The following is a 17,069-nucleotide window of genomic DNA, read 5'->3' on the forward strand; positions in this document are numbered from 1 at the left end:
CCTATTTTAATGCAATGCTGGGAATTACTTGCATTCCCAGCCAAAACTAATTATACACAGTTCTTCCAGATAAGAGCATGCTTTTCAGTGCTATAGAATGCTGCCAAAAAGCAGAAGTCCAATTAATTATCACATTGGCCAACCCAAAACCCCAGAAAAAAACAACCAGAATACAGAGCTTGAAGACTCGGAAACTACAGAACTGCTTTGCTTCCTGCAAAGCTCTTGGTCATTGAGGACTGATTTTTATCCCTTATGGGAGGGGCAATCACCTCCCAGCCTTACTGCTAAGTTGCCCCCTCTGCTTCAGTTGCTTTCGCCTTCTAGCAGCTCTGCGCACATGCACACTGGGAACAGGCTCCTCTGGGTCCTCTTGCCAGACTCCAAAGGCAGCACCCCACTCCCAGATGGTCCTATCCCCATCCCTGCATCGGATGCAGGACCCTCGTTCAAGTCCTCTCTAGACTCCCTGACTGGTTCCCTTTCGTCCTCACTGTCCGATACTTCTGCCCTCTGCACCGGCTGCTGGTGAACCACAACAGTTCCAAGCATCCATCTACCCTCACTTAATTCAGCCCACCCATATTACAGGCAATTATATTTGTTCTTCCCATTGGCAAAAGTGACAACTGGTATGACGAGAAACTGAGCCAGAGGAATACTCCAAAGCCTTTTTCAAAAAACTTGCCTCATATTACAACAGAAAGAGCAGCACCAGTCACTAATTTTTGGCCTCGTTACTATGGCAGAACGGATCTTGGTATTCAGAACCACAAATTATATGTATTTTCCTATCCTTAAGGGCTGATGGATAAAATTGAACCTTTATCTGCCTAAGACCATAGCAACAAATGGATATAAATAGCCCTGGACTAAAACCATTCATTTGAATGAATTTGAAGTTACAACAGTATTGAAAAAAAAAATAACATGATCATTTTTCATACTTATGACCACTGCAGCATCCCCATAGTCACATGATCAAAATTCAGATGCTGGGTAACAGGTTCCTATTTATGAGGGTAGCACCGTCCTGGGGTCATTGATCCTCTTTTGAGACCTTCTGACAAGCAAAGTCAATGGGAAACCAGATTCATGTAACAACCCTGTTACTAATTGAACAATTACACTTAACAACTGTGGCAAGAAAGCTCATACAAAGGGTTTGGACAAGATGACCTACAAGGTCCCTTCCAACTCTTGCTAATCTGTATACAATTGGGCAAGACTTAACAACAGCTTTACTTAGCAACATAAATTTTGGGATCAAGTTTGGTCCTAAGTCTAAGACTACCTGTATTTTGGTCTGAAGGATATTCTTTCCACCATCATTGTATATTACATGACTTAAACCATGCCCAGACAGCCATTGGCTTCATGTCTTATTTCATGCTGTAGATTTCCACGGCCTTCATTACTTTTTCCTGGGGCTTAGAGAGGTAGAATAGAGTAGAACAACAGAGTTGGAAGGGACCTTGGAGGTTTTCTAGTCCAACCCCCTGCCTAGGCAGGAAACCCTACACCATTTCAGACAAATGGTTGTCCAACATCTTAAAAACTTCCAGTGTTGGAGCATTCACAACTCCTGAGGCAAGTTGTTCCCCTGATTAATTGTTCTAACTGTCAGGAAATGTCTCCTTAGTTCTAGGTTGCTTCACTCCTTGATTAGTTTCCACCCATTGCTTCTTGTCCTGCCTTCAGGTGCTTTGGAGAGTAGCTGGACTCCCTCTTCTTTGTGGCAGCCCCTGAGAATACTGCTATCATCTCTCCCCTAGTCCTTCTTTTCATTAGACTAGACATACCCAGTTCCTGCAATTGTTCTTCATGTTTTAGCCTCCAGTCCCCTAATCATCTTTGTTGCTCTTCTCTGCACTCTTTCTAGAGTCTCAACATCTTTTTTACATCGTGGCGACCAAAACAATGCAGTATTCCAAGTGAGGCCTTACCAAGGGATTATAAAGTGGTATTAACATTTCAGGTGATCTTGATTCTATCCCTCTGTTTATGCAGCCTAGAAACTGTGTTGGTTCTTTTGGTAGCTGCTGCACACAGCTAGCTCATATTTACATGGTTGTCCACTAGGACCCCGAGATCCCTCTTACAGTTACTATTGTGAAGGTAGATGAAGGATGGAGAAGAAACCCCATCCAGGGGACCAAGGGGGATATTGGAAAATTGGTGTTTTGGTCTGTTTTGTGGCCAGAGAAGGAAATCTCTCTCCCAAAGATTAAATAAAACAAATTCTCACCAATGGAAAATTGGCACCCACCACCACAGCAAAAATGTCTTCAGCTTCTCAAGCTCACACTTGGGACAGGCTTGGAAATTCCCTCTGTCATAGAACAATGGCCTGCTTTCTTTTTGATTTTCCAAGAAGTACTAAGAAGCACAGAGGGCAGTGAATGGAGTTTCTGTATGCGATGTTTTAAGACAGTTGTTCTTTCCTTTGAGTGCATAGCAGATGTGAGAGGCGGTGCAATCCCAGGTAAAATATCCAGGTGCTTTAAAGCAGGGGTCCCCAACCACCGGTCCGCGGACCGGTACCGGTCCGTGGAACAAGTCCTACCGGGCCGCTGGCTTGCTGGGCGCCGCCATCTTGTTTTGATGAAAAAGTGCTTCCGGTGAGCTTTTCCGGATAGAAAGCTCACCGGAAGCATTTTTTTCATCAAAACAAGATGGCGGCACCCAGCTGATGTCAGTACCGGGCCGCGCCATAAAAAAGGTTGGGGATACCGGGCCGCGGCGTAAAAAAGGTTGGGGATCACTGCTTTAAAGTATAACAGAGATACTCTACCGCTATGCTTTACCTCATCCTTTGAGAAGTAAATGTGAAGTGCATCATAAAAGGAGAGGCCAGAATGCACCCCTTGCTTTTGTTTCAGTAGCCTCACATGTTTCAACAAAGCCCAGCAAAAAGCTAAAGCGACCTCACCTCTTCTTTTATTCTTGTGTTATTGTGACAACTTGGAAGAAAGAACACGCACACTATCATATTACCTAAGCTAACATAATTCTAGATGGCAGAGAGATAAAATTCTTGCAAGATTTCTGTTTGGAATTAAAGGGGTCTTTCTCCCATTCAGGGAAGCTTCTGAAAAACAGGTTTCTTCAACTGATATTCTGCCACAGCACTCAGTTCTAAGATTCCTCCTGATTATCCTGGGCAGGCTGGTATCAGCTGGCTCAGTTTATTTTATTTTATTTTTATTTATTTTATTTTTATTTGTCAAATGTTTACAAGATAATAGGTATAAGTAAAAATATAGTTATGAATACATGGATACATATAAGAAAAATTTAAAAAAATATAAAAGAAACAATAGGACAGGGACGGTAGGTAGGCACGTTGGTGCGCTTATGCACGCCCCCTACAGACCTCTTAGGAAAGGGGTGAGGTCAATAGTAGACAGTCTAAGGTTAAAGTTTTTGGGGTTTGGAGAAAAAACCACAGAGCCAGGTAGAGTATTCCAGACATTGACCACTCTGTTGCTGAAATCGTATTTCCTGCAATCAAGTTTGGTGCGATTAACCTTGAGTATGTATCTATTGTTTGCTCTTGTGTTGTCATAGTTGAAGCTGAAGTATTCATTGACGGGTAGGACATTGCAATGTATGATTTTATATGCAATGTATGATTTTATATACCATACTTAGATTGAACCGAAGGCGGCGTAGTTCTAGGTTTTCTAGGTCTAGAATTTCGAGTCTGGTGGCGTAAGGCAGTGGTCCCCAACCTTTTTTGCACCAGGGACCAGTTTCACGCAGAAACACTTTTTCAAGGACCGGTTAGGGTTTTTTATTTATTTATTTATTTATTTTTAAGTTATTATTTATTTATTTATTTTTATTTTTTATTTTATTTACTATTACACTATCAACTCACCAAAATTAACCAATGTTGGAGGATTACTAAAAATGTGTATAAATGCAAGACTAGACTCCAATAAAGTCATCATGATTCAGTTGATCATGATCAAACAAAAATATATGTTTGGCAAAATATATGTTTTCTCCAAAAGCGTTTTGTAAGGTAATAATCTGCAATTCAGATTTTACATTTAGGATGGGTTTGATCTCCCATATCGTCTTCAGCTTTCCACAATCTCAACAATTGTAAGATGTGTGGGGAATTCAGAGAGTCCAAGTCCACACATTTGAAAGATTTGTCATATATATATAGTAGGGATTGCACTAAACATATGTAAGTGCAAAGAAACCCTTTGCCTGTCCAGTGTTTTCAACTCCAGCAATTTTAAGATTATGTGGACTTCAACTCCCAAAATTACCCAGACAGCATTCCGGACTTCTTAAAATTGAGAAACACTGCTCTTCACTTTAAAAATGTTAAACAGATAGCTACACTTTCCCACTCATCCCCACACATTCCCCTTCTTCCAAAATATCTACAGCCCAAATATTTTGTCTTCACCCATTCTAGTGGGATCTGGATGCCACAAAATGGATGCTGGTAGACCGCCATTCTTCTTGGTTCATTTGATCATGATATGGAGACAACATTCCACTCATTGAAAAGCTAGTTATGACTTAATTTAATTATAATCAAAGTTGGATTGGATTTAATAATCATGGTTAATGTATATGTTTTAGATATTTAATACTGCTCCCCCCACACACATTTCCTTCTTTTAGAATATTTTAAAATCCAGGCATATAAGGAATTCCGGGGATACCTGGAGAGCCCTCTTCTTTCTGGATCTCTCTCGCCCCATTTCGCTGCAACCCCTTGCCCCCACCTAGTTTAAAGAGAGGACCCGGTTTGGCTCCCTGATGCCCCCATTGCTCTGTTCCAGCTTACCCGCTTCGAGATTTAACAGCCCCTTTCCCAAACACTGGAAAGCCACCTGAGTGGCCTGTAGCCGCGTGTCAGTGAGGTGATCGAAGAGCTTCACCAGAGCCTTGACCAGGTCGCCGGCCGCTTCCGAAGAGGGCGAGGGCAGTTCGTTCAGGCTGGGATCGAGGTAATCGGCGGCGGCGTAGCCTCCCTTCACCAGCGCCTCGCAGAACTCCTGGCGTAAGCCCGGCGAATTGGGAGCCTCCTCCTTAGGGAGAGCAGCTTCTCCACGGCTACCACGTCCCCCTTTTCTCCAGCCACGCACGGCGTGGAGCTAACGTTTTTGGTCGAGCGAGGCTGCGGGACGGCATCAAAACCAGCGCTTGATCCAGCACATCGGAACAAGATGGCACTGAAGCAAAGTAGGCGGCCCGGTCCCAAATGATCCACGGACCGGTCCCGGTCCGGGGACCGGTGGTTGGGGACCCCTGGCATAAGGTATTCTGCAACGAGTAGAGGAGTGGAGAACTCTTCTTGTGAAATATTTCTGGACTTTCTCAACTGTGTTAATATCAGATATGTAATGTGGGTTCCAGACTGATGAGCTGTATTCGAGTATTGGTCTAGCAAATGTTTTGTATGCTCTAGTTATTAGTGTAATATTACCAGAGAAAAAGCTACGTAAGATTAGGTTAACAATTCTTAACGCCTTTTTGGCTATGTAGTTACAGTGGGCTCTAGCACTTAGGTCATTTGAGATGAGTACTCCAAGATCCTTGACAGAGTTTGGATCACCAACAAGGTCTTGACTATTCAGCCTGCATTTTATTTTCTGATTTTTTTTGCCAATATGTAGGACAGAACATTTATTTGTTGAGATTTGAAGTTGCCATTTGTTTGACCATTCTGATACATAGTCAAGATCTTTTTGTAGGGTAGCAGTATTGTCTGTGGTATTGAACAGCTTTACATCATCAGCGAAAAGAACGCAATTGCTCTTAATATGATCACAGAGGTCATTTATGTAGAGTATGAAGAGAGTTGGTCCTAGAACACTGCCTTGGGGGACACCACTATTGACAGGTACAGAATTTGATAGGACGCTCCCAATTTTGACCATTTGTTGTCTGTTTGCCAGGAATGCTTCTATCCAGTTATTCAGTTGTCCAGAGATACCATAGGATTTTATTTTTAGGAGTAGTTTGTCGTGTACCACTGAATCAAAGGCTTTACAGAAGTCTATGTAGATTGCGTCTATTGCTTTGCCCTGGTCGAGTTGTGTCGTCCATATGTTTTTTGCAGTGTAAGAGTTGCAGATTACAGGATAGTTTTTTTCTGAAACCAAATTGTTTATTGGAGAGTAGGTTGTTTGTCTCTAAGTGGAGGATGATGGATTGGTTAATAATTGATTCCATGATTTTACAGGTGACGCAGCATAAAGAGATTGGTCTGTAATTTTCAACTAGGCTGGGGTCTCCCTTTTTGAAGATGGGGATGACTGTGGCTTGTGACCATAGTTTTGGCAAGGAGCTGGTCCTGAAAGATTTTTCAAAGATTATGCTTCGAGGTTCGGCTATGGCAGTGGGTAGCTTTTTTAAGAAGTGGGCACATATTCTGTCCAGTCCAATAGATAGAGATGGTTTTAGATTGCACAGTGCTTTTTCAACAATGTCTTCTGTAAAATCGATATGTATTAGATCATTGTAGTTGTCTGTGGTTCGACTAGGAAATACTGGGCATGATCCATTGCTGTTTACAAATACTGAGCCAAATAATGTGTTAAAGAAGTTGGCTTTAATAGTGTCATCATTGCAGTCTTTACCATTAGGTCCTTTCAGGGGTGGGATGGACCTTGAATCTTTTAGTTTGTTGTTTACAAAATAGTAGAAAGCGCGGGTGGAATTGGTGCGTAGAAGATTTTCTTCTTGTTTAATGTGATAATTGGTGCATTCAGTTTTTATCTGGTGGCATAGATTTTTGTATCGGCTTTTGAAGTTGGCAACGTGACCAGATTTGTTATTCCTAAAATAAGATAACTTGATAGAAATTGCAGCAGCTTTTCCTAGCAATACAATATATCCTTACACTCTCTACCCCCAGTGCTCTTCTGACATTACAAAATGAAAGAAGTGGCAAGTCTCTCCCACCCAAAAAATTGAAAAGTGAGTGGCCATTTTGACCATTGTCATGTCTGGCTGAGGAATTCTGGGAATTGAAGTCTACAAGTCTTTAAAGTTGCCAAGGTTGGACATCCCTGCCCTAGAGTAAGCTCATTGCAATTCCAAATGGCAATACTCTTCATTAATGGATCTTTCTGGAGGCATTTCTGCCATAAAGCAACTATCTTTTTATAAAATTGTTATTGAAAATATTTAGATGGATAAAAGATAAACATGAAAATACATAAAGTAAAAAGATAAAAGAAAGCAATACAATTAAAGAAAAAAGGACTAATTACAGTTTTAATATTCTTTGCAGCTAATACAAATAGTTATCCCTTATCCCTTTTACAAATTACATTAAAGTTCCCTTGTTTTCTATATTCAACTCATTTTTAAATCAGTAAACCCACAAATAACCATTTTCCTCCCCATTTTGACCAAAAAGTCTGTAAAGGTTTCCAGTTTGTTTGTATAAAAAAAACCCATAAAATATAAAATCACTCCTGACCAAACAGGTCAGTTTCCTATTTCCTATAAAGCAACTATCTCATTATGCTAACTAGAATTTATTTAACCTTTTGATCCGTAGCTTAGCTTTACCAATAATTTGCTTTGCAAATACGATTGCGATGTTCCTTGCTTGTGTTATGCATGGACAGAAATCTAATTTTCATACCTGTACATTATTAAGGAAAAGCTCAATATTCAAGCAGATTGGCTGAGTAGAGGAATGAGGCCAAGGGAGATCAATTGTCTAAATCCTGTTTTCTTCTAGGAAATGGTTGGGAATTGAGTCCCTGTCCAATGTGTTTGTAGTAGAAGATAGATCAAAACTGATTTAAGAAATAACAATTTAGATACTATTCTTACTGTATTGAGGGATGTGGGAAACACCCTCACAAATTAGAAATTGGATGGAGTCATTAAGTGAAGCAATAAGCAGACTATTGTAAAATACGTTCTTGCAAGAGCGAGTAGCTAGCAAAGTAGGCAAATGTCATGATAAATTTCCGTAGTATTTTATTCCCCATCCCTGTACGCATAGTCCCTCTCTTGCCTCTCCATTGGCTGGGTACTACAAGGCTTATAACCTATCCGAGGTGCCTAATAGCCCTATGTGAATCTCTGCCCATTTGCATCTCCGCCCATTTGTAGCTTTAAGCGCCCCTTCTCCTTATTTATTCTTTTTTTAGCATAGGCTTCTGCTTAACCTTCGGCAGCTGTAACACCTTTTGATCGCAGGTCTAGCTTTGGTTGCTTTGGCTAGAAGTTCCTGTCAACTATTTGTATAAACCTAAAAAGAGGTTACCTGATAATGTTCTTACTCTGTATGCCTTTTTCTATAAGCTATTGTTAGTTAAGCTATGCGTGAGCTACAAAAGCTTTCTGTCCATTTAGCTTTTCAACCTTTCCTGTATACTTTTAGCCACATCCGCTTCTGAGTGCATTCCTAAAGGATAGCCTGGTGTGACTAATGGTGTAACTGATGCAGAAACAACACAATACTATTTTCCAGAACGGATGAGCTTTAACTTATTCCTGTGCTTTTCTATGCTGTCTCCTCTTTTTAGGGAACACGAACTGTGGTGGTGTATTGCAGGCTAATTCTGCCGACTGCCAGCAGTTTGATTCTGACTACCTCAAGGTTGACGCAGCCTTCCATCCTTTCAAAGTCGGTAAAATGAGGAGCCAAATTGTTGGGGGAAATATGCTGACTCTGTAAACCACTTAGTAAAGCACTATGAAGCAGTATATAAGTCTAAGCAGTATAAGATAGCTTTTGCTATCCAAGATCTACAGCCACTACACTGGGAAAATGGGACAGCCCATTTTTCCAAGGTTTGATTACCAAAATGACAGATGTCAGTGCAAGACCTACTCAAATCATTTCCATGTCTGGATTGATTTCATGAGGATCAATTATACATTCTGACCTACAGTGGCTTTGTATTTGAAGAAGGATTATTGCCAGCATTGAAATCATCCCAAGTTACGGTTTCTCAACCATTTTAGCTGTCTTCAAGTTAGTTTGGGAGGTTTAGAAACTGTGTCTCAAAGAATCTTAGCATTCTGTAGATAGCTGTGGAAATGAATCATGAATTATTTTCAAAAGGGAAGCTGGGGGCATGTGAAGGATTCATATTTTCTAGCTATTAACTGGCTAGGATTCTCATTTTCTAATTCAACTCAAGGTTTCCCTTCCTATGCCTCCTCATCTCTTCCTTAAGTAGCAGATTCATTCAAGGCGACCTATCAATATTGAGGATGCTGAAAAACTTGAGTTCCCAGACCTAAATCTTCTTAGGAAACTACTTTAAAAGCCATACTTCGCCAATTTGGGTACAAGCCAGGAGGCTCTAGAACTAACACTTAATTTCTATGGAGGTTCTCAGTCATCCAGGTCATGGTTGTCCCAAAAGTGCATTTTCAAAAGGAAACCAGTTTTTCTCTTGAACAAGTTTCGCTTCTCACCCAAGAAGCTTCTTCAGCTGTGACCAAGGTTCTTGGATGAGAAGCGAAGTGAAACGGCTTCAAAAAAACAAAAACACACTTTTGGGATACCATTTGCTTAGTGAAGAAGGAATTCATATTTTTTTTGTTCTAGAATGTTCCAGCCTTAATCTCTAAGAAAGACAATTCCACTGAGACCAGGTGATCATGTCATTGCATTTTATCTGAATTCCATGTAGAATCAAGAAATTGTTGCCTAGATTTTTTTATGCAACATGGCAGTTTGAGGAACCAAGTGTGATCTTTATTGTAACTAATGGGATTGAGCCAACAAATCAATGACTATCAAATCAACTCTCACACTTCCCTCAAATGTCACAGAACTCTTAGTCTGAGTGCATCTGGAACTCCTAGTTACTAGAACTTCTACTAAGAAGCTACATTAAAGAATCTTCCATTTTTACTCAGCCTTGTAAAATATAGGTGATCCTCGTTTAGCTATCACAATTGGGACCCACAATTAGTTAACTAAACAAAGCAGGCTTACTATCTTACTTCAGGTTTCCTTGCTTTACACACCTGTGAAAGTTGTAAATACAAGGATTGCTTTCTTAGTTAATTTTCCATCACCATCTGTTCTGAGGCAGTCACTAAACAAAGACTACTTGCAGATATTTATTTTTCCTGTGGAAGCTTCCACAGGGAGTCTAACCAATATTGCTCTTAAACATTCCTTTACTGCCTACTTCATCCCCCAACAAATTGCTGATAGATACGATGTAAAGTCTTGTTTTAGCCACTGTGTGTTGCCAGCAATCACACCAGTGGTGGGATTCAAAATTTTTTTACTACCGGTTTCTGTGGGCGTAGTGCCTTGGTGGGCGTGGCAGGGGAAGGATACTGCAAAATCTCCATTCCTACCTCACTTCAGAGGGGTTACTACAAAATCCCATTCCCTCCCCACCCCACTAACCTGTTTTCCAGCTCTGTTTCTCCTATGAAGAGCAACAAAAACAGACCCAGCCGATCAGCTGGGACTCGGGAGGCAGAGAATAGATGAGGGTGGGGCCAGTCAGAGGTGGTATTTGCCTGTTCCCCGAACTAATCAAAATTTTCACTATCGGTTTTCCAGAACTGGTCAGAATCTGCTGAATACCACCTCTGAATCACAGTCCTAACATGCATTTCCCCCCACGGTGGATTGGAAAGTGATGGCTATGTAGGATGCTTGCATGGTAAGGACATTTGATAGGGATGCCTCTACTTGTTTATCTAAGTGTAAGCACCTGGTTATGACAGAATTGGGACCAGGATTGTCATTAAGTGATGCAACTGTGGAGCATAACATCATGTGATCACATAGCTTAGCAACAGAAATTAATTTTAGGGGAGAAAAATACTATGAATGTATTTACATCTATCAAGTCTTTTAAAATTCTGCATTATTGTAAATTATTTGAGCTCACTGTTGAAGTTCCTAAGGCAGAGCGTATACTGGACAACATACTTGGTTGCTATTTTATTTCTGAAATGTAAAAAAGAAGAGAATCCAATAAACAAAGGAGACAAATCAAAGTCAGTTTTTATTTCTGAAGCTGTGTATTCACAATTTTAATGTAAAATTGAAATATAAACCAACTTAATGATACTGTCAGTAATCTCACAGAAAGCAATATTACCACATAAAAATGTCCAATAAAAAAGAAGTGTGCTGATAACAAAGGTGCAATTACAAGCAAATTGAAGCAGCAATAGTATAAGGTGCTTTGATTTTTCAGTTATATAATCAGTTTATCAACAGACAGATTAAGAACAAATAAATTTTACACCACATTTACGGACCATAACAAATATGAGAATCTAAAATTCGTCCACATGCTATACATGTATGTATGTATATCTGCATACATACATACAAGATACATATAGCTTAAACTTTACCTCATTCGTTGTGTGGCATTTTTCTTTTAAGTTAAAAATGATTCAGCTTCATTTGGAACAAGCTGTAATTAAAAACAACAACTCAACACTGGGAAAAAAGTCCAAGTCCCAAATTAGTGCCACACTTGTTCAAAAATCTAAATATTCCATGATACAGAGATAGGTTATCTTTATAATCTCATATTAGTTTATTTGGAAATATCCTCAGTTCTCCCTCATTCGCACAGATGAGCTAATTCCTAACAGATTTTTCCTCTTTATTTGTTTTTAAATATACTGCATTTACCTGATAGGAAAGAGGTTTTCCCCTGTAAATTGTGACTCTGAATATGGGGCTTTTTTGGCCCTGGGGAGTGTGTGTGTGTGTGTGTGGGGGGGGGGAGAGATTTCACCTTAAATTAGCTATGAATAGAAGATACTATTAGAAAGTGGCTACTGGATAACCCTGAGACAGAGGCCTGAAGGACTGCTTTGAAATTAGTCAGCTACGCTAATCAACTTGCATATTGCTGATTGCTTGCCAAGTTGAATTTAATTGGCCTTCCCCATCCTGGGCAGATATAATATTGCTTCCTATCCATCCAGCATGGTCCCCACCTTTGTTGTCCCATATTTCCCAGTGCAGCTCTCCTTTTTGCTCATCCAGTAGCATTTGTAGAAAATTAGTGTCACCATTGAAAGTGGTCATTATATATCTGTGTCCTCATCTCTCATGCAAGTATGTTAAAGCTGCAGCATTTGGGTGATGTCATGCATGTTTCATCCCCCTGCTCCCCTCACCCCACTTCTGGATGTATAGCTTCACCCCCATTTACTGCCTCAGTGGCATTACAGGACCTTACTGCTTTTCTTCGAATGAGAAAAGGGTTGCAGCATTGCATGCTCCGTTTGGGTGTGCGCACAACCGCAAATGACCGGGCTGGCATCGCAATGGAGCAATACTGCTTTTGTCATTCAGAACATCCCCTCCGAAGCTCCTGTATTACTTCCTTTTGCTGTTTTTGATGGAAAAGAAGGGGAACTCTTTTGCATCTTTGTTTCTGTGTACTTGTGTGGATATATGACAATAATTGGTTTAGTTAGATTGGGGATCAATTTAATTTATAAGTGTACTTTCATAGAATATTAATCTTAATTTACAGCTATTAATTCAATATCAATTTATTTTTGTCTTTTGCTGGTGTGTGACTTCCGACTACCGTACATACATATATACATACATATATGGACACACATGTACAAATAGTCAAACTCACAGATTTGAAAGAAGGAAATATCCTGAATTGGATTTCATGTGGAAGTTGCTAAGGCTGAAATGGTTATACATTATTATGATGATTCCCCCAGATGCTTCCCCAGTTATCTCTCCGAATGTCAGCTTGGAGGAAGATGAACCAGTTCTAGGCATGTATGGAGGGGAGTTGGTTAATGGCTCCACGCAACTGTCTGAGAAGGATTTGGTTCAAACACAGCTGAAGCAGGACAGCCCAGAGGCGTCAGGTGGAGAAAGCATGCAGCTGGAGCCAGACGGTGATGAGGAAGAGGAACTGCCTGCTGCAACTGACCCAAGAACATGTAGGCCAGAGAAAAGGCAGGAGTCGAGAAGGCCAGCTACATTACTCGTGAGGAGGAAGCCTTGTCCTTCTTGATGGGCTGCACCAGAAGCTGCCTATTTAGCACAACAGATAGATGGAAATGATGCTGGGGACAATGTGTTCATTTCCCAGCTATGTATTTTCTGGTTGTTGTGATTCTTGCCTCGCTTTGGATTGACAACGTGCCTTGACTTGGATTGTGCCTTGTGAATGCTGGACTTTCCTTGCCTCATGAACCCTCTCGTATTGTGGTTTTTAATTTTGTCTGGTGGGTTTATTTTGATTGGGAAATTTTCAAGTGCCTTGTGGCCTCATTGGCCATTGCTCTGTGGACTAGCATAGGTCTGCTTGTGGCTGGACTTAATTGGGACAGTTCTGGGTTTTTGGTGAAGGGGGTTTCAGGAGAATATTAATAAACCCACTAAACCACAATTATGTGTGTGTGTGGGGGGGCGGGGACAGCACAATTACCTACTCTGTTTTTAGGAGGAAAATTAAAATCAGGCAAATCTTCCTTTCAGGTAAACACAGTACTGAAAAGGGAAGAGTGATCCCCAAAACAAACAAACAAAAAAGATGGTGAGAACATATTGGCAAGAATAGCTTTGAAGCAAATAAAGTCAAACTTGACATACTTAAATAGCTTTTCAAAAACCAGTGCAGTACAAGGGGGGAATATAAATATCTTTCGTTGCAACAAACTAACTTTGTCTATTTTGTTGGTCCCTATATTCTTGTTTCACGAACAGAGAAAAGGGAATATAAAATACTAATTTTACAAAATCAGAGACAATAAACTTTTAAAAACAGTTAAGGTTACAGGTCAGTTAAACTTGTCCTCTTTTGCAGGACCCAGTTCTTAATAAACTTCATAAATCTGACAATCTTCAAAGTGGTTTAAATATTTATCAAATGAATCCTTATGAAAAAAAATATATTACAAAGGTACTCCAAAAGCATGAAATTTATCAAATGTTATGTAGATCAAACTTCTCTTAATATAAATAATAACTGATTTTTTTTCTTTCTTTCTTTAATCATCCAGATTCCAGATACTGATGCCCAGTTAAGAGGTTCACTTGAGTCGTTTATTAAGCTGGAAAATAGCTTAGGCCTCGATAACAAAATAAGGATATAATGAACCTGACTCAATAAATCATTGTTTTGTAAGGGATGAGAAGAAGTTCACAGGCTCCTCTCTGCCTCCTCAAATTAAGTGCTTTTACTACCATTTCTCAAACAGCTTATGTCACTAGCTGAAACCACAGAAGTAGATTGTATTAAAAGGTAGGGGACAATTTATGGAACTCTTACATCCATGTTGGTCAATGCTGGCAATTGAAAATGTCTGGACTTCAATTCCCAGAATTCTCCACACAGCATGCTGGCTGAGGAATTCTGGGAGTTGAAGTCCACACACCGTCAAGCTGACAAGGCTTAGAAACAACTGTCTTACATGAAACCTTTTTAAGGCCTGTCATTATTGCAAGTAATTAGTCATGTATTATTTTACTTGTTATACCCTCCATGGCCATAACAAGAAAGTGCCTCCTCCTATCCTCTATCTAGTTTCTTTCCATGGTCGCAACCATTATCAAGCTTGTCATGATTGACACAAAATAGTATCACATTCAGTAAGGAAAACAAAAATACTGTACTTAAATATTTTAGAATAAGAAACTTGTGAAATGCTGTGAAATTTTACAAAAAGAAAACTATCATACAAATATTCTAGGAAGAACATACAGTCAAGTCTCTGTAATAAGACTTCTATTTAATGGACTTCATGCGTAGCAGCAGGCAAGATCATGAATGGATATGTGCCACTTCCCAAATACAGATAGTCCTCGACTTACAATCACAACTGAACCCAAAATTTGTGTTGATAAGCAAGACATTCGTTAAGTGAGTTTCCCCACCAGTTTATGACCTACCTTGCCACGGTTGTTAAGTGAATCACCGCAGTTAAGTTAGTGGCAAGGTTGTTAAGTAAATCTGGCTTCCCCCATTGACTTTGCTTGTAAGGAGGTCACAAAAAGTGATCACATCATAAATGATGGGACATCATAAATATGATCCAGTTGTGCCAAGTATCTGAATTTGATCACATGACCATGGGGAAACCTTCAACGGTCGCTCAGTGTGAAAATGGTCGTCAGTCACTTCTTTCAATGCTGTTGTAACTTTGAAAGGTCACTAAATGAACTGTTGTAAATCTGAGGGCTACCTGTAATAGGCAGAGTCCATTAAATCGAGGTCTTACTACCTTCTGTTGTATAAGGTTTGCATTTTTGTGCAGTTAACTCTTATCAGGCTTATTTGCAAAGAAGATACTAAAGGATCTGTTTTATATATATACATACATACATATATATATATGTTTTCTTAAGTTTTCGCGGGTACTTACATGTATGGTATTCAGCTTTGTTTGGGTATTTTCCCACGTCATTGTAGTTGTGCTTTTAAAGTTGTAGCAACGTTTCGGCAGAATCTCATCTGCCATTCTCATCTACAGAAGCCTGATGATGGCAGATGAGATTCTGCCGAAACGTTGCTACAACTTTAAAAGCACATCTATAATGACATGGGAAAATACCCGAACAAAGCTGAATACCATACATATATGTGTGTGTGTGTGTAACACACACACACACACACATGTGTAAATACACACACAAGGACACATACACAAAGAGAGAGAGAGAGAGAGACAGGGATTTTCATTCTACAAAGAAAGTACACTTAAAAAAACTGGTTTTCACAATCCTGTTGAAAAAAAAGTGAAGCAATTGGAATCAGAACTTACTTTATCGCAGGGGTCCCCAATTCCTGGCCCGTGGTCCATTAACGGGCTGTGAAAGGGAATTGGTCTGCATGAGTGGCATGCCGGCATGCGCGTGTGCAACTCAACTTGCACAAGCGGAGGGCCGATGGGCACTCCCATGCGCGCTTGCTCACCTGCTGTTTGTGCAAGTTGAGTAAACTGCCCTACCACTCATGCGGCTCAGTTCCCTCCCCCCCAGCCGGACCGCCAAGCCACAAAGGTTGGGGACCGCTGCTTTATCGGCCACCTTTGGAAAAGCTATATCCCATTCAAAATACATACTGCCTAGGTAGTCCTCAAGTGACAGCCATAATGGTGCCTGCCTGTCAAAGTCGCCATAATACATGATGGTTGAAAATCGGGTCACCCACACGACTGACCCAACTTTTTGGACCTTTCTACCCTCCCCCTCCAGGCTGCTGCAGTTCAATGGCTGCCATGGCTGTTAAGCCACAATCCTTAAGCAAACCACTGGTTCTCTATAGGCTGGTTTTGCCATAAGCTGGAAATGCCAGTTTTCAGCAAAACTGCTGTCAAAGGCAGTGATCTGACAGGGCGGATGCTGCAAACAGCCGTAAAAGTGGCCCATCTGCCAAGCACCCAAAAAGCATTCATGGCCATGTGATACAGAGGGGGACGGCCTGACCATCGAAACTTCGACTCCAGGTTATTAAGTACCCCCAGGGAGATCCGTTGTAATTTTGACCACTGCTAAGTAACCGGTTGTAAGTTGAGGACTGGCTACGATATATTCCTTTCCATGAAAAACCGCAGCCTGAAAAGAAGCTGCAGGTGACTTTTTCTCCAAAGCCGGGAAGTTTTCTACCTGTGCTACCTGTTCTATGAAATGCATCTATGGGCAGCTTTAGTGGACAGGTGCTTTGCCAGACAGGGAAACTCATCTTCTCAATCTTCTCCCACCCACCCCCACCCTTGCCATACTACTACAAGTAGTAAATAATACTACTATTCTTTACTAAATGGTCCCCGAACTATTACAAACAACTTTTCAGGGAATCCTAGGAACTAGGGTAGAATTAGAAAAAACTAGCAACAAAATTCAGTGTCTTGTATACATTCAGACATTTTTGTCATGGGATGCAACAGCTCTGATGAGGCAACTCCAATACAAATAACCGTTATATCCCAAGAGTTATTCTGCAGACACCTACAGCAACAGCTCCAATTTGCAAAAAAAAAAAGAAAAGAAAAAAAATACTAATTATCACTTGGTACACTTTTTATGTGGAGACTCTGCTGATGTTTCATCAAATGAACTTAAGAAATAGGACACTGCTAGAAAG

The sequence above is a fragment of the Notechis scutatus genome, chromosome 4, assembly GCF_049901735.1.
Source record: "Notechis scutatus isolate UNSWTSFEM ecotype Mainland chromosome 4, rNotScu1.2, whole genome shotgun sequence".
Taxonomy (NCBI): domain Eukaryota; kingdom Metazoa; phylum Chordata; class Lepidosauria; order Squamata; family Elapidae; genus Notechis; species Notechis scutatus.